The 18,970-nt window shown below is 41.0% G+C and overlaps 2 long non-coding RNA genes and 1 pseudogene across 2 annotated transcripts; 1 reads left to right on the top strand and 2 right to left on the bottom strand.

Annotated features, from left to right (window-relative positions):
* Nucleotides 1-224: 224 nt before the first annotated feature.
* On the bottom strand, nucleotides 225-842 carry LOC148937492 (uncharacterized; annotated as a pseudogene).
* Nucleotides 843-5,440: 4,598 nt separating this feature from the next.
* Nucleotides 5,441-7,735, top strand: LOC148937491 (uncharacterized). The gene is made up of 2 exons (XR_016138300.1): nucleotides 5,441-6,001; nucleotides 6,190-7,735. It is a non-coding gene; the product is annotated as an uncharacterized LOC148937491 (long non-coding RNA).
* Nucleotides 7,736-12,745: 5,010 nt separating this feature from the next.
* LOC148937490 (uncharacterized) lies at nucleotides 12,746-16,494 on the bottom strand. The gene is made up of 3 exons (XR_016138295.1): nucleotides 13,877-16,494; nucleotides 13,012-13,797; nucleotides 12,746-12,899 (listed from the first exon to the last, which is right to left on the bottom strand). It is a non-coding gene; the product is annotated as an uncharacterized LOC148937490 (long non-coding RNA).
* Between the last annotated feature and the right edge of the window lie 2,476 nt (nucleotides 16,495-18,970).

Raw genomic sequence — 18,970 nt, 5'->3', positions numbered from 1 at the left:
TTCCGTTTATATATCTCAATTACAATGACAAAAGTCTCGGTCTCTTTCGTTTATATATCTCAATTTCATATGTTATATATGTGTATGTACTATCATTTGTCAAGTGTCAAGCTAGCAGTTTTTGCATTTATACTTATATTTAGCATCTAAACTACAGTATATACATGGATAGGGTAAAGGAATACAACACAACAAGGAATACAACATTAATGTTTAAATATTTTTTATTTAAAAAATTTTTCTTTCTGGTGTTGTAACCACCAGTTAAATATTTTAAATACATTTTGTAATGCGCAATGTTTCGAATGTTTTACACATCGAAAAGTATTGTTAACATCTAAATTATTCAACGATTCTAAATCTTTATAATCAATATCCATGGTTTTGATAATGACATCATCGCATCGCTATCGAGCATATTTGTCAACCATTTTTTCTTCTGACATCCTTTATCGTATATGAGAGCTCCATCTTCTATGTCAATCACAGCTGTTGTAATCAAACGTTCCGCCATGCTATATGGAATCATTCCGTCTTCCCATCGCAAGCCATGATGATTTGCAATCAACCAGGAAGCGCAAGATTTGTCGGATTTTGTAAGGAGATGCCATGGTATAGAACTTGCAAAAATATAATGAGAGAGAATTGTCCCCTTTCTCAACACAGCCACTTCCTTCACGATAAATCTCCTTCCGACGACGAATCCTTGCAAATCCGCAAATGTTGGAACGATCATGACGAAAAAACAATTCCTTTGAGACTATGCTCCATCGACAAATACATCGGATTTTTATTCCTTTCTTATATTAAAAAAGAAGGGATATTTGCAAACGTTGCAATTTACATAATCTTGCGCACTACATTGGATAATGGGCAATACTCAATAACGCGATCGTGTAAGATGAGATAATAGGCGGTACATTTTCTTTACAATCAAATTCTATTCGCATCTACAGTAGCGCTCTTGATGGACTCGTTTTGTCGCGAACAGTCAATGACCACAATAAGTCCTTTTGTCAAAAATGTTCCTACGGTGAAAAGCGTTTCGTAACAATCGTATTCATAATATGATTTACAAAAACGTGCATACATGTCAAAGAGGATGGTATCTATTTTTGTTAAAATCTAGATTTAAGTCGTCGTACGGATAAAATTCGGAATTTAAATAAAGTTTCACATTGGTCAATTTACAGTCATCGAATATCGTAACATCTTCAGACACATTATTCTTTCGGCCGTCTGCAGAGCAAAGATAACGTACTGCAATTTTTCTAGCTGAGTCAACGTTTTTACAGTCCACGAAAGTTTGGTTGTACTTTGTAATAAAGGATACTCGTATAAATCCCACGAGCGAAAACTCATGCTCAGATATCGCCCACTTTCCAAAGCTTGCAACAAAGATAGTTTATTGATTTCATTCAACATTACATGAGGCATTCGCCACTGTACTTTGAATAATTCTATTTCCGGTTCGTCGAAACTCCCATACAGTTGTTGTCGTTGCGCGCTCGTATCAATATCAATTCGTGACGAGCGTTAACAACCACACGTTTGTAATTTTCGCAAAAGCCAAACAACAGATTGAATGGTACGCAAAAATTAAAGTATCCTTCCGATATGGTCGATGAAATGTCCCATCCTGCGTTTCGCAAAATTAGCGCCTTGTCATACGTCAGCGATACATAATTCTTGATTGTACTGGTTATTCCGACATTTCTGTTGCGATCAATCTCTACACCATTGAGTTTGTATCGAATTTCATCAAACATAAATGCTACACAATTGTTTCCAAGAGTTGTCACTGATTTATTATTTTTCTTCTTTGTCGTCAATGTTCCTTCGACATAGAGAAAGCTTTCGCATGGCAAGATGTATAAATCTTGCTGTTATATAGGTTATTTCGTTATGTCCAAACGTCGTGTTTGCGTACGAATTGTACGTGTGAGTTTCAGTCTTGATGACGCGATCGTCAAAGATCGGCTTCCAATATTTAAGATATCAATCATTTCAAACGATGAATCCTAATGAAAAATTTAATGTTGGATATGTTGAGTTTCTTTTTACCATATGATTTAGTACTCTTAGTCGTCGCCTCAAAAATTGAGGCGTGCTCTCCTTATCGCTCAGTGGAATGTCGGCATGTGATCCGCTCGGCTCTTGGGAGTTATCCTTGTTTACGTTACTGAAAAAGGATTCGTCTGAATTGTCGTTGAGTGAGGTCGCATGTTTCTGCGGTCGGACTGGGAGAATCGGGTTACGGGAGAGCACATCAGCGTTGGCATTTATCTTTCCTGCTTTATAGATTACCTCGTATTCATATTCAGCTAACTTAAGACGCCATCGAATCAAACGCGAGGTCGGATCTTTTACCGAATGAAGCCAGGTCAATGGTTTATGATCAGTGACTAGTTTAAACTTTTGCCCGTATAAGTAAGGGCGGAAATGATTTACGCAGTATACTATTGCCAGCAACTCCTTCTCGATAGTTGAATAATTCTGTTCGGCGGTATTCAGTATTCGCGATGCATAGGCTATAAGTAGATCTTTTCCTATTTCGCCTTGACTGAGTACGCCTCCTACAGCGCTTTTAGAAGCATCGGTCGTGACAATGAACGAGCGCGTGAAATCAGAGTATTGTAACAGCGGTTCGGTACACAGAGCTGTTTTTAAACAATCAAAAGGGCGTTCCTGCGATTCCAGCCATTGGAAAGGTGTGTCTTTCTTCAACAATTGAATGAGCGGTTTTGCTACCTTAGAAAAGTCAAGGATAAATCGCCTGTAATAGCCAGCAAGGCCCAAGAATTGTTTAATGTTTTTAATGTTGGCGGGCCGCGGAAATCTTTCTATCGCCTTTGTTTTCTCGGGGTCAGGGCGTACCCCGTCCTTGTGATTACATGTCCAAGATATGTCACCTCCTTCCGTAAGAATTCACACTTGTCTGGCTGTAATCGCAGTTTCGCAGTTCGCAGTCTATTCGCTAACTTATTAAATTTAGCTTCGTGTTCCTTCAGGGAACTAGCATATATTACGATGTCATCGAGGTAAACGAATAATTCTACTCCTTGGAGTCCGGTCAGCACTTGATCCATAAGCCTTTGGAAAGTCGCGGGAGCGTTTTTTAATCCTCTAATCGGTCAGCCGCACAGTGCCAGCATCGGGCCGTGCGCTCCTTCTCGATCCTCTCCAGGTACTTAGCCGTGCCCGGTGAGCACCTGAGAGAGGCGAAACGTGAGTTCGTCGTGTGTCCTGCTCAGCCACCCGTAGGGTTTTAGTGGATAGTGGGGGAGGTCCTCTCCCTTGAGTCTCACACTCCCCCTGGGCAGTTACAGTCCGGGGGGGGGGCTAGTGCGTAAAGGCATTTCCCCACGTTAAAAAAAAAGAAAAAAAAAGGTTCGGTTAGGTTTAGTCGCGCAGGGGCTGCGGTACTGTGCGGACGTGTCTTCGTACCGCTCCGTGAATTGCTCTCTTCAAAGTACTTTTACATCGATTTCTGTATGTAGTGGTTATCTCAGTATGTTCTATCTCAGTATTTAAGATTACTGACATGATTTCGGTCTCTCGGAATTAATTATTACTTAATTTTTCGATATTTAAGTGTCGAAGTGTTACTGTGCTCCCTGCCCCTGCCGACACCCGTGTTGTCCGACTTCCTTATTATTTTTCATATATTTGTCATATTTTATCTCATCTCTTTGCTCAGCATGCCCGATCGAATATTGGTGCTTGCACTCTTTAATCTCTGGACTATATTAAATCTAAAACCATTAATTAAATAATCGCGTTACCGTGATTTTGCAACGTGCCAATATGGCTGACTTTCTACAATTTTCCGGCGAGTTGTCAATATGGCCAAACAGCAGACCGACCTCGACGAGGTCTATATCCTGTGACTTTCATTCTTGCGACATGATCGAACCATTGTACGTCAGAGTCTTATGGATTTCTCAGTGTGCTGCTCTGTACTAGTGCTTAGTGATATGTCAGTGACTTTGGATACATAAATTATATTATCTTAGTTATTCGTCATGTTAATTTTATTCTTTATTTATATATGACTATTTAAGACATATCTCTACTTTTCTATAATATATTAATATCTGTTGCGGAGAATATGGCGGTATTCCTCTGTATCATTGAGACATTTAAGATGTCTAAATGACTTTTCGGATGATGTACGCGATGCTATATAAAAGTATGGCTGTTTGCCGACAGGATGCAATGAGGGAGTCTGAGCCTTAATCTACCACAGACCTTAGGAATGACTGGATCGTGTTTATTTTTATTTATTTTTCTGTGATACGGTACGTGACTGAATGTATGTGATGCGTCTTTGTGCCACTGTATGTAAGGCATTTCAGACAGTTTTATTAATTACACTTCTTTAATCTTAATCTTCATTAAATCAATACTAGTTGTATACATATTTAGTCTTTTATAATTTTGTTCTCAATAACTCTATATTATACTCTATTAACTTATTTAATATGTAAAATCTTTCAGGATAATCTATACTTAACCGACCTTATTTATTGCTACTGTGTTAAGCTCTTATTCTTTGAGTCTATTAGTTTGACATTTTATCCGGTAAACTTTAAACTTAAAAATTCATGCGCTTGCTTTTGTTTCTTTATTTATAAATCTGTAGTGTTTATATTATACTTTATTTAATAAATATGTAATTGAATGTATGTGATGCGTCTTTGTGCCATTGTATGTAAGGCATTCCAGACAGTTTTATTAATTACGCATCTTTAATCTTCACTAAATTAATACTAGTTACATTCATACTAGTCTTTCATAATTTTGTTTCTGTAATTTTACATTATACTCTATTAATTTACTTAATGTGTAAAATCTTTCATTATAATCTGTGCCTATCCAATTCTTACTCATTGCTGTTGTGTCAGGCTCTTATTCTTTGAATCTATTAGTTTGACATTTTATCCGGTAAATTTTTAAACTTAAAACTTATGTACTTGCTTTTTTGTTTCTTTATTTATATATCTGTTTGTAATGTTCATATTATACTTTATTTAACAAAATGTATGCTGTCAAGGATATAGTGGCGACATCTGTTGTTGATCGACTCAATCACAGGTTGCAGTCAGCCTATAATATAACTAACTGAAAAACCAGGTTTGTTTCAATTCTGTTACAATTTCTGAATTGATTTCGACTAAATCCGGTACGTCCAGTTTAATTGGAACCAACTCTTTCTTTACTTTTTTACCTTTTTACATTTATGAATTCGATATGAGTATTTTATCTAGAGCATCTCGAGCAAATCTTACGAGATACCTGAAAAGTTGTAATGTTGGCAACACTGGCTCACGTCGTCTTTGTTCATGTAGCCTGTGAGTCACCTGAGGTGATATTATTACATTTGAAGTTGACTCTTTGTGAAAGTCTGTACGCTGTTCAGTTTTTAATACTTCTCGCTTTAATCAACTTTATTGCCAGAAAGTCTTTCTTTTGGTTAGCTGTCAAAATTTTATAACGTTAGATTGGTAACTGTAATGCCTTCATCTTTGTATTTTTTCTGTTGGTACACTTGATACACTTAATACACTTTGTACACATACTTATTTCGTTTCATTTATTATTGCAAGCTACTTATACTTCTGATACTTTTATTATCACATATTTTAGCATACTAGTGTTCAGTATTATTGAATATTAATTATTGTTAAACACCTAAGCTCGACTTAAACAGGTTACTGACACTTTTGTCTTATTTTCAGTGTGACGTATGTACAACTGTATGTGTGCTGCAAAGCAAGCAATGTTTTTGTATATATTTTGTTATAATCCTTCGAGAAAAGCTGTGGATTATCTTAACAGACATCTCTCTGTAAGTTATTGTGACGTCCTGGGAGGTCCTGGTAGATCGGACGGAGCCGAAATTAACAGATCCTCGACAGCTACACTCACACGTTATTTGTGAGATTCTTTTCCATGCGGTTAAGAGAGTAAAACCTCAGGATTAGATACTGCGAAGGAAGTAGGTAACAAGAATGTCGAAATGACTTTTATTTTCAGAAAAGAGTTTTAGAATTTGGGAATAAGGAATAATATAATATCACACTTATGGTATTTGAATCGGACTTTATTCACTGTTATAAATGATAGGTATATATATATATATATATATATATATATATATATATATATATATATTTATTTATTTAGCAAGTACGAGTGGAAGTACAAGTGCAAAAATGTAAGTGCGCATACAAGTGCAAATGCGAATGCGAATAAAATGCAAATATGTAAGTGTCCGTGGATATGAATCGTAAGTGCGAAATGGGAAAATGCGCAAAGGTATTCGTCGCTTGAGGTTTTTATATGTTGCCAAAACAAGGAAGTAGGTAGGTAGTTATGATTCTACAGGTCTGAATAAAGCCTATTTTTAGTCTACTTTCATTATGAGTCAGCTATGATTCACGCGTTTAAGACCTTCTAGTTGTTCTTGACATAGTTTTCTATTGGTCGACTTAGCCTACATTTGCTATGAGTCAGCGATGACTCGTGGTACTAAAATATTATAGCGCTCTTGACATTTAACGTTGGCCTACTTTCGTTTATAAACTGACCATGAGTCAGCGATGACTTGTGATACTAATATATTATGGAGGCTTTGACATTTAACGTTGGCTTATTTTCGCTTACAAACTGATCATGAGTCACACTTGTGACTAAATATTATGGCGGCCTTGACATTTAACGTTGGCTTATTTTTGCTTACAACTTGACCATGAGTCATACTTACTGACTATTCGGTCGACCTATTTTTGTTTTCAAAGAATTATACTTCGTTATAATAATTCCTTTCTTATAATTAACAAACATATAGTTTGCTTGAATTTAAGCTTTTATAATAAATATTAATCATCGCAATATCGTTTTAGATATACTTTACAATTTTTATAATAATAATGATTACATCGTATAATTAGTATATCTAAAATATATCAGTATAACTCTTTTTACATTTGTAATACATTATTTATTAAATGTTTTCAGGTACAAAATGGCTCTGATTGTGATTGGTTGAATCGTTAGGGTAGTTTTCCATGCATATTAATATTCAAGATTTTTGTCATAGCCATAGGATTAGTGTTAATGAAAAATGGGAAGTAACAATTATAAATATAAGTCTAGGATGAAGGATGGTTTCTAGAAATTGAACTGGTTTATATACGGAGATTTGCCTGCTATACTAATTAGAGTTTTTGAGGTAAGTGTATGTAAGAAAGTTTATAATTGTTTAAATATCTTCTAAACGGTGCGAGTTAGGTAGGTATGTGTAATGAGGTAAGTTGTAGGATTTCCTGTGTTGTCCAAATCTTTCATAATAATTATTTGTTAATATAATAATTTATTTATTTATAAATTTTATTAAACGAAATTTAAATCGTAGAATTTCTTTTCTGAGATAAAATATGTTTCTATCGGGATTGTTTATATAATTTCATAAAGAAAACTATCTTATAAGGAAATGTACGTATATATGTATATATGTGTGTGTGTGTGCTTTCATATACCCTTAATTTTGTTTATATCTTGAGAATTAAATATCGTAGCCACAAACTGTATTTACGTTTTCGAAAGGACTTTTGATGAAGAATGTATTTATAAAATATATCCATATAAGGACATCAACAAAATTTATCCTTGAAATAAGGATATGTATCAGGTGAACTGTTGAATAAATGTTTTGTCATGGATTTTGTTATATTGTCATTATGACTTTTATTCCTTATTCATATCCTTTCTATTGTTATCAATTTTGTTACTGTAACTTTTATATTTATTATTAAAATGGAAAAGTGAAAGGTTTGATATACAAGGATTTCTTAGTTTCTGAAGTTATATTTGATATAAAGAAATTGGTTGTTATAATTATATGATTTTGTTTATTAATTGTTAATAAAGATATTACAATGTATCCTTAATTGTTTTGTTATAGTTTTCGTGCATTACGTGGGCGAGGTTATATTTCCTACATTTGTTTTTTATTCACTATTTTTATTTACTATTTATTGAGATTTTGTTGTTAATGTTGAAATGCTTAGATAAGGATGCGATATTAAGCTCTATTTTCTTTGTTACTTTACTGAACAGTCTGGAGAAATGATTTCAATATGTTCTGTTTTTTGTTAGTGAGGTTCTAGGGAAAATTTACTAGGAACATTAAGGCTGTAGTAGCGCCATAAGGTTGTGATAAGGAGCGGCCATTTTGTATAAATCTTTAAATAATTTTAAGCGGTATATTCTTTTATTAAATGTATAGGAAAGGTTTGCCGATGCTGTCTCCTAACACAGTTAGTCATAAATAATTAAAAATTTTGAAAAATTTACACTGAACATGATTAGAGGTACTTTCGGCGCTGGAACGTGACATTATTGATTTATTAATATTATTGTTGTACTCTATTGACCATGTATATCTTTGATATTTCTTTCTCCTATTTTGATAACAGAACATCATATTGAGGTTAGACTTTATAATCCTTTATAATCTTTTTTGAATTTTTAATAGACATTTCATACTTTAAATATCAGTCCTTCCACATTGCTTGCTATAATTCATTTGTATAATTGTGCTGTGGAAATTCTTTAGTCCATAAGGACAGGGGAGAGACTGCCCATAAAAGCGGTATGTTTATTTCCTTTATTTCCCATCTGTGATGGGAACTATATGTTTTTTCTTTTCCTATCTTAAGTTTTGTGTTTTTTCTGTTAGAGCGTGAGTCAGTGTCTTATATCCTTGATATAGTCTGTCTTATTTAAAGAATCTGATTGCTGGATGTGCATTTAGCCTGTTAACTATTGTCTGTCACGTCGCGGGCGGTGGCGATGTTGCCAAGCAAATCACCACGTGGCACCGGACAAAGGCGGGAATACGCTCGCCTCTCGGCGACGCTGCCAGTAATCGAGCGACAAATCACCAGGTTCGGAAGAGTTGAGGAGAATTAACGTACGAATCCCTGATCACTAGAATAAACGTGCGATTGGATGCGTGCGCGAACCGCGGATGGCATCAGACCGAGGAAAGCATATCACATTAATTAATTAACGGTATTCGCGAAGGTAAAACGCGTCCCTGCATGTCGTTGAACAATATTACGGAATAATATTATCGGAGCTAAAAAATTTGAAACGAGCATTTAAGAGTGCATTTTCCGAGTGAAATCGTCGGACGGGGCAAAAACTATGCCCAAAAAACAAAGGGGACGGTCGTAAACCCTTTCGGTCAGGCTTTCCCTTAGTAGAAGCGATCGTTGAACTTGCACGGACACGTTCGGCTGACGCAACAGGGAGAATAGCGCGAGAAATATACGCGTATACATATGTTTTATAATAAATTGTTAACAATTTAGCTACTTATCTTTCGTTGGAAGCTCTCTGCAACTAGTCTTGGAGAAAGATTCGCGGCTGAGAGCGGGGTTCTTGGGTGGTGCTGGCTGATGCGGGCTGCGCGGGCAGGGCACCCCAGAGACGATCGTGCACCAGGAGCTCGTACTCCCCGTCGAAGGTTACCTCCTCATCGATGATTGCGTTGTGGTTGAAAATCGCGGCCACATGAAGATCGTATTCAAGGTGTCGTAAGCGTTACTACGCCCCGCGCGATTTTTCCGTGCTTTAGGCATTCGACAGAGGCTTTCGGTATATATTATATTTAGTTAAAAAGTTAGGGTTAGGATATTATTTTCGGCTGCGAGCCAATTACGCATTGGTTCGGCGTCGCGTTGGAATGCAGGAGCTACCGCGTGCTCGAAGTCCGATGTTTCTTTCGTGATAAGTGCGGATGACAACACCTTGCCCCCAGAAACGATCGGAATTCTTGCTATAATTATGAATTAATCGATTAATTAATATTGGACTTGCTATTAACACCTAGTTGCCTCGTGCCCTCGCGAACACTTCCGTTAGTAGACGCGTATGAACCGTATGAAAAAGCAAACACGTGGTAATTCGAATTTTATATTATATTCAGGAGTTTAATTAAAAGTTGCACGTGCGAAGCTTTATTCTAATGCGGATAAAAGCGGTGATGAGGATTCCGAAATTAGTTGACCACGTGGTTACACAAAAATCTAATTTTATTTAAGGAAAGAGAATACACTCGCGCTCTGATACACAAACTAATAAATAATCTTAACACTAACGGATTACTAATTTGAGATTTAATTAGAAACTTAACTAGAAGTTGAAAGTAAATTAGAAATTGAGTTAGGATACCGACTTAGGAGTATGTCGCGAGACGCTCACGTGGAGCGATGTGTTACTCGGTTGACGGCGCGCACAAGAGTGAACGAGTATGATCGCGCGCCTGCGGCGTTATTGCGCAACATGGCGGATGGCGTACGCCAACGCACGTGGCGCTGGCGGCGGCATAGACTATAGAGCTAGGCTAGATGCGCATATCCATGGCGGTCGCTGGTCGGCCAATCAGCGCATGGCTGACTGGAGATGATGCGCGTAACAGTAATGCGAGCCTTATTGTAGTAACAATCTTACAATTAATTAAATTAATATCGGTATCATTAACATGATCTTATTATTAATGCAGGTATTATATTTAGGTATGTTTAAGGAACATTATATTTATTATTATAATTTAAATATTTTCAAAGTATAATTATAAAGTATTTCGTGTATTATATCAAATATTGTTGTTTATAGTTAGTAAGGAAAGTGGTTAGGATAATCGAATACATGTGTTATTAAATGTTAATATTTATAATTATTGAAGAAGACGGTTAAAATAATATTACATCTAAGTAACATAATAGTAGGGCGCGCCATGTTAGGCGGAATGGCAGGAGAGCCAATGGTCGCTCTCGGTCGCTGGCGATAAATCACATTAAGGTGATATTACATGCGTGGAAAGGGAAAAAAGAAAGAAAATGGTAGCTCTCCGGACGTTACACTCGATTTGTTTGATTTTATCCAATGTCTTCTTTCGGCTTTATGTATTAATATTAACTTATTTATTATTTACATATTTGTTTATTTATTCATTCAGTTACCTAGTCAGTTAGTTGTTTATCGATTTTCGAAGAGTTATCTATTGTTTTTACGTATATATTTATATATATATAGGCTCCAAGAAGTTTATGAGTTTGTAGTTAGTTATTAATATATATTAATATATATTGTTAAAGTCTCTTTTATTCTTTTTATTTAATGAACTGCGTGCGCTGCTGTTCTTTTATTGTAATCTCTCTATTTTCTGCCAACTTACTGAGTGTTGTTGATTTATTGATCGCTCTTATCTTTATTAATTATTTATTTTTTTATTAATTATTTTAATTTTTTAATTATTAGTTTTTTAAATGTTATTTACTTATTTATTTAGTTTTTCTTCGTTGTTTTTCTAATGTTATTTAATTTTCTTTAGTTTAATTGTAATTTCTCTTATTTTTGTTAACTGTTTGCTTTTGTTAATTTCCTTTTTATCGAACTTTATTATATTGGCTGATTCACGTCTCTTGTAACTTGAGTGTGCTGGAGGAGTACTCTTTGTCTATTACTTAACTCGTCGTCGCATTCAAACTGAGGCTGCCTCTTCTGTCTACTGGAAGACCTTGGTGATGTTCTTTGCCATCAGGCAGGCTGTATAACAGTGAGACAGTTTAGAGAATGGTAGGTGTTATTCAGTATGGATAGGTAAAGGAGAGTTGAAATATCTGGAGGCGGCGAATTGCCGTGCATCGAGGGAGCAGCGGATGTGATTCCCATCACCACGTCGAGCCGGCTCAGCTCTTTCTCACTCCATCTAAGATTAAGATAAGTCTGAAGTCTATTAGTATGAAAATTCTTTAATCTATTTATTTATTGAATGTCAGCATAACATTACAATAATTGAAAAAATATCTAGCTAAGAATTCCTTATTGATACTTTACTCAAACTCTTTCTTCTTTACTCCTGAATGCATTGGGGCTATTCTCATCGACTTTTTTCTTTTCGCCGGACTGCTTCTCATTGTTGACGACTGCATTGGATCTTTTCACTCTGGCGCAACAATGGCGGGACAGAAGAGGATCACTCCTGTAAAAAAATCAACAATCAAATATGAATATGAGTAGAAAAATGGAGAGAATACCCCCTGCTGCTTCTCGGATGGTGGCGGGGCGGCCTCATGGAGAGAACCCGCTCTCTGTGCGGTCGTCATCGGGCAACGGGACCCCTCTCGATGTGGAAAGTCGAAAGGGTCGTGGCACTGGGAGTCGAGTCCCTGCTCCCAGCAGGTCTTCGTTAACTGGCGTAGAGCAGATAGGTGACCAGGTGGCCGATCCGGTAGATAGTGAATCAATCGGTGGTGGTGCTCCTTCTTCCACAGGAACCCCCCCGTGTTGGAGAACATTTCTCGGAGATTCCCGGATCCTCTTATAGCGAACATGCGTGACGATGATGTCAGCGTTGGCAGATCCTATTCTTCAAGCAGAGAGAGCGATAAAATGGAAATCGCTGGTGGTAGGGATCTGGAAAGTCAGGTAATTGACTCGATTAGTTTAATTGACTCTGATGAGGATGCTAGCTTTGTCTCGTATACAAATACGGGCAACGAGACATCCCTGTTCACTTGGGGAGCTAGCCCCAATGTTTCTGAAGTCAGGTCAAAAAAGAGGAGGTTAGGATCTTCCTCTAAAAACAAAGAGAGAGAGAGAGAGAGCGATTAACGGTAGGGCAAAAAATGGAAATAGAGGACAGATACACATGATTAAATACCTCAATTCCGAAGACGTAGGTGCTCAGGTCATTGAATGGCTAAATGAGGTGGAGAATTGTAGAAAGAAATCCAGCTCCTTACAGGGCCCGATCAGCAAGGCTATCAAAATCAATTTATTATCGGCAAAATGCGCCGTGGAAGATCTCATTTCCAGGAAAGCTGCAAAGAGAAAGGAAGATATTTAAAACAGATACCTAGAGGATATTAAACGTGAACTCAATGACTTGAAGGAGGAGAACAGATCTTTGAGACAGTCTATTAAGAAACTTACGGAGGAATTGAACGAAAGGAAGTTCCCTTCGAACGGAAACCGTGTTGAGCGTCCTGTACCTTCCAACGGTGATAGGCCCCGGTCGGACGGAGTGGATGGAGCAGCGCGCAATGAAGACGTTGACAGGCGCTCCGGCTCCGGGTCTCCCGCAACGTACCGGAAAATTTTAAAAATATTAGACAGGATACAGACAAGAGGAGAAACATAGATGAGGCTGAATCCAGGAGAAGGAAATGGGAAGCGGCGAATGAGCTTCTGGTACATTTTACACAATGAGGTCCCTATTCGCGATCTTGGTATGTCGAGAGGAGAAGGAACCTACGGAGCAGGAGAGTCTATAGAAGAGGCTCGTCAAGAAAGAATAACCAGAGATCGCGGCGAGTGCTGTCTCTTGCGGACAACACAACTGCTTCGTCCTCCGAAGCCGGGGGAAGAGAGACGGAAAGCTGGACCGAAGTGGTGAAGAGGAACAAACGTAGGAGAATCGACGGCAACGCTGCTGGTAGGAGTGATCGAGGTGTTGGGAATAGAAGCAGGAGCGTGGAACATCAGCGTACTCCGCGCCAAAGAACTTCAGACAGAAGGCCTAGAATACCCTCTCCCAATGTAGCGGCAATCTCGATAGTGGTGGAGGATGGCGGACCATCATACGCGTCCGTTCTTAGCAGGGCCAGAGAGGGAATCTCCACACAGGAATTAGACGTGATGAATACCAGAATCAAGCGGGCGCTCTCTGGTGGAGTCCTGCTTGAACTGCGGGGAGAAGACTCTTCTAATAAAGCGGATCTGCTAGCAGAGAAGATGAGAAATATTATTGGCGACTCAAAATTAGCAGACCAGTTAAATACGCTGATGTCAGACTTACCGGATTCGATGATTCGGTGACAGCTGAGGAGACTCGTCGACAGGTTTCCTCCCTCAGTGACTGTTCTTCGGAGAGCGTCAGAGTCGGACCGATTAGGATCGCGAGGAATGGGCTTAGCATAGTCTGGCTGCAATGCCCGTTGCATACTGCCCTGAAGCTGTCCAACATTGGCAACATAAACCTCGGATGGGTGAAATCTGTCAGGGTAGATTTACTCCCCGCCAGACCTGTAAGATGTTTTAAATGCTTCGCGAGAGGACACACTCGGTATCGTTGCCCCAGTGAGATTAACAGATCTGGATCATGTTTTATATATGGAGACTCATCACACAAGTTGAATACCTGTAGAAATCGCACGTGTTGTCCTGTTTGCAAGGAGAGAGTCTTCCATACGACCACAGAGCGGGCAGCGAGTTCTGCACGCCGGTGCTTCCTGATCCTTTGATTAATCTAAGAGACAGATTGTTGAATAACTCTTCCTCACCTACGAAAGGATCCGTGAATCGAAGCGCTGGCTCTCAGAGCAACACGTTGGTTGCCATGACACGACGAAGATCAAACCTGTGGAACAACAACAATAATGAAGATCTTACAAATTAACTTAAACAAATGCTCAGTTGCACAGGACTTAATTATGAATACGATTAACGAGCAGAAGGTCGATGTGGCAATAATCTCGGAGCCGCACTCTATTTGTCGACACGATGATCGCTGGTATATCTCTCGGGATAGTCCTTCTTTAGCAGTTTTATACATTAACAACAGATTTAATTGGCGATTACTCGCCTCTGCTCTGGGTGTTGTGGCGATAAAGGCCGACAACTTTGTAATTATTAGTGTATATTTCTCTCCCAATCGCTCATCTAGGGAATTCGAACAATTCTTAGACACGCTATTTGATATCGTGGTTTCTGCCGGTGACGCTCGAGTGCTATTGGCCGGAGACTTTAATGCTCGTTCCCAAGTGTGGGACAAGTGTGATAACAATCGCGGTAAATTACTGTTTGAGTGGGCATGTGGACTCGGTTTAAACCTGGTAAATAGTCCCGGAACCAGCACATGTTGTAGGATACAGGGGGAGTCCACAGTGGATTTGGCGTGGTGCTCCGGTAAACTTTTGGAGTCGATCTCGGGATGGAGTGTATTGGATGGTTACAACGCGTCCGATCACAGAACTATCATCATGAAGATCTCTAGTGGAAGAGATAAAAATAATATCTCTAGACCACGCGAACTCTTTCCAGGTGGAGCACCAAGAAGATGGACAGGGGCAGATTTATGGCGGCCCTGCACGCGGGTTTTTGAATGCTACATGGGACGGAGACGATGAATCTGAATGAGCTTATCAGCAGGATTGGGAAAATTATTAAAGACGCGTGCAACATGGCGATGCCCAGGATTACCAAACTTTCCGCTAAGAAAAACAGTGTCTATTGGTGGAGCGAGAAGATCGCCATTGGTCGGGACAAATGCAAAATGGCTAGGAGGCGATACACGAGGGCGCATGCGCGCAAGAGCGGTACAGTATGGAGACGGCTATGGAAGGACCTCAAAGAGGCTAAAAAAGAACTTAGGGCGAATATCGCGACGGCCAAGGACAAAGCGTGGCAGAAGCTGATCGACTCCATCGAGAGGGATCCTTGGGGACGCCCATATAAGCTAGTCACTGGGAGGATAAGGACATGACGGCACCGGTGTGTGAGTCCTTGGAACCGGCCTTCATAGCGGAGGTGATATCGCACCTGTTTCCAGAAGGTGATGGAGGTGAGGCACCTTGGAGCTCTGGTCCTCGCGTTCCGCTTGGGGACGTTCCGGAAGTAACCGTAGCTGAGTTGGATGTGGCTGCCGGTAGACTCAAGAACAATGGGAAATCGCCGGGCCCCGACGGCTTTACATATAAGATCTTCGTTCCAGCCATGGAGGCTGCAAAGGAAGTATTTGCCGTGCTCTTCACTAGATGTACGCGTGAGTCCTATTTCCCGGACGACTGGAAAGTCTCTAGATTGGTACTGTTGAGGAAACCGAACAGACTTGTGGACTCTTTATCGTCCTTTCGTCCAATCTGTTTGCTAAATACAATTGATAAACTGTTCGAGAAGATCATTGCCAACAGAGTGTGTAGTTTTCTAGAGGAGAACCAACTATTGTCCAATCAACAGTTTGGATTCAGACATAATCAGGGCATATCTGAACAATCGCCACGTTAAGTTTGTGTATAGAAACGACTGCTTAGGAGCTTCCAAGTGACCAGGGGAGTACCGCAGGAATCAGTACTTGGTACCCTTTTATAGATCCTGGCATATGATCAAATCCTGGAGGAGGGCGACCCGAAGGAGTGCTACATGTCTTGCTACGCGGATGACACGCTCTTGGTTGCGGTCGCCATAGATGCCAATACTGCGGTCCAAAAAATCGAAACAGCCACCGCTCGTACCATCGATAGAATTGAGAATCTCAGTTTAGAGGTGTCGATAGAGAAGACCGAGATAGCGATTTTCTGTAGGAAGGGCCTTTCTCTACCTGCCCGCCTTCCGCGGGTCAGGATTCGTGGACTCGCCATAAGGCTAGTAATAAAATTAAGTATCTAGGTATAATTTTAGACATGCATTTAGCATTCAGGGAGCACCTCCGTTTCATTATCCCGCGCGCGAGGCATATGTTGAGCGTTCTGAGCAGACTTATGCCCAATCTTAGGGGACCCGGTCAGAGGAAGAGACGACTGTACGCCTCCGTTGTACAATTTATCCTGTATTATGGGGCACCCATATAGGCCGATCGACTGGAGTATAAATCGGTCACAGCCGGAGACGCGAATAATTTGTTGAGATCACTGGCGATTAGGGTAATCTGCGGATACAGAACTATCTCCTACATTGGCGCTACCACCCTGGCTGGGATTTTTCCATTTAAAATTAGGGCGGAGAGACTCGCGAGTCTTTATCGGAGAGAAAGAGAGAGTAGGACTGGGGATGCCCCCATCCCCATCAGTAAAAAGAGGGAGATTAGGGAGGAGGCGGACACAAGAGCGGTAGGGGCATGGAAGTCCCTCCTCGAGAACCACAAACAGTCTGAAGCAAGAATTAGGGGGGCACTAGCCCCTATTCTCGGCGGTTGGCTGAGTCGCGGGCATGGCTCACTGTCATTTCGTATGACGCAGCTCCTTAACGGGCATGGATGTTTTAACGAATTCCTGGCCCGCATGGATCGGGCTCCCTCTCCGCTCTGCGCGCATTGCACGAGCGGAGATGTCGACGATGCGGATCATACTCTGCTGGCTTGCCGCGCATAGTTCTGGAAACGGCATGAATTGTTCGAGGCATTGGGATTTGAACTGGGAGACATAGACCCCCTCATCTGGAGAAAATCTTAAGGGCGGTGCTCAATGGCCAGCGGGAGTGGGCCGCATTAGAGAGGTTCGCGGAGGAAGTCATGTTCGCTAAGGAGCAAGCGGAAAGAGATCGCCAGGATATCGGATAACTCTCACGTGGGCGTGGGTGCGTCTGGAAGTATCTATTCGTTTGTGTACCTTTGTTTGTCATCTTGATCCTCGTTAGTTCGTGCTCATTCTGGTAACTTTGTGTCTTACGAACATACCCATGAGTGTGTTCATACATATGATTTCTTTGTGAGGCTGGGTATGATCAAATATGTCTCTTCTTTATTGGGGCACATTTTCACCGTTTATATATACTGAATCTTGTGCACACAAGTATGTTCTATCTTTACGCGTCATTTTACCAACAGGTGTGTTCGTACATAAATTATTAAATTATTAATTTATGTTATTCCCGACCTAACCAACCCTGGGCTGTGTTGTCGACGAGAGTGTGTGAGAGCTCCTTGTGAGTCGGTGTGTGTAGCTGACGAGTGCGTACGTCGCCTAACAGGCCAAGACCAGGGGAGGGGGGTTCGTGATGGGTTGTTCTGCCAACGTTCCAGGACTCTCCCCAATATGGTCGGCAAGGCTTTAGAGGAGGTTTAGTGGGTAGGCAAGGCTGGGTGGCTTTTCGTTTTGACGCGCCACCCATTCGAATCCCACAACTATCGTCCGTTGGAGGTCTTACGAAGATTCCTCCTCTTTAAACAAAAAAAAAAGGTTAGGTTAGGTTCCCCCTCATGATGGGGACGCCACCTTGTGGTGAGGGGGCTCCTTGCTCCAATGATCACCTGTTGGCAGTACCGGGGTTCTATCCCGGGAAAACCCGGATGCGAGGCGCAGGGTCTAAGGCCCATCGAGCGGGTGTTCCCGCAGGCGTGTCGCCGCATCGCTGGGTGCTCCTGACAGTACGGCAGACATATGTCATGGGGGGGGCTTGTCCCCCCCGGGAGACGGGCTGTGGAACCGCCCGGACGTATTCCGGGACAGAGTCCACAGTCTGGGTGCCGTCGGGACCGCTCGGACATATTCCGAGGTCTGGGTCCGGCGGCACGGTGTGTTATGGGGCAAGTCGGGTTCCTTAGCCGGGCTAAGGCAACCGTCCTAGGGAAAGGCCACCTCGAAGTTAAACCATTTTTATAAATATCATGGAAATGCACAACGTAAAGGTACAAACTTACTGGGCCAGGGGTTTCGGAGCCCCAGGTCCCGGCGTGTTAGGAGGGTATGGTCCCGGTTCCCCCCACGTCGTCATCTTCCCACGACGGGCGGGCCTTCTGTGCCTCAGCCGCCCTTGGGGTATTAAACGTCCCCTCTTTAGCGGAGTCTTAAATCCCTCGACGCGAGGATGGCCGGGATGTTTACTGCAAGTGTTCCCCGGTCACCCTCATTTTGCGTCCGCGAGCCCTGAGGGGTTTTAGTGAGTAGGGGGGCGTGCGCTCGTTTGCGGGCGTCCCGAGTCCCACACTCCGTGCCGGTTAAGGGCATTTCTGCTCAGTAATAATAAAAAAAAGTCGTCCCCTCGTGATTCCCCTCGTGATGAGCCATCTTGTGATGAGGGGGCTCCCTGTCCCTACAATCACCTGATGGCAGTCCGGGGTTTAACCCTGGAAAAGGCCGGGTGCGAGGAGTCAGGGTCTAAGCGCACACCGTATGGACTCCTTTCGCTTCAGCGGAGGGGTCTGTACTCTGGGTCCGATCCCCCAGTAGAGTGTCGA

The sequence above is a fragment of the Pogonomyrmex barbatus genome, unplaced genomic scaffold, assembly GCF_055798465.1.
Source record: "Pogonomyrmex barbatus isolate J1 unplaced genomic scaffold, ASM5579846v1 scaffold13, whole genome shotgun sequence".
Classification (NCBI taxonomy): domain Eukaryota; kingdom Metazoa; phylum Arthropoda; class Insecta; order Hymenoptera; family Formicidae; genus Pogonomyrmex; species Pogonomyrmex barbatus.
This window is presented reverse-complemented; position numbering and strand designations above follow the sequence as displayed.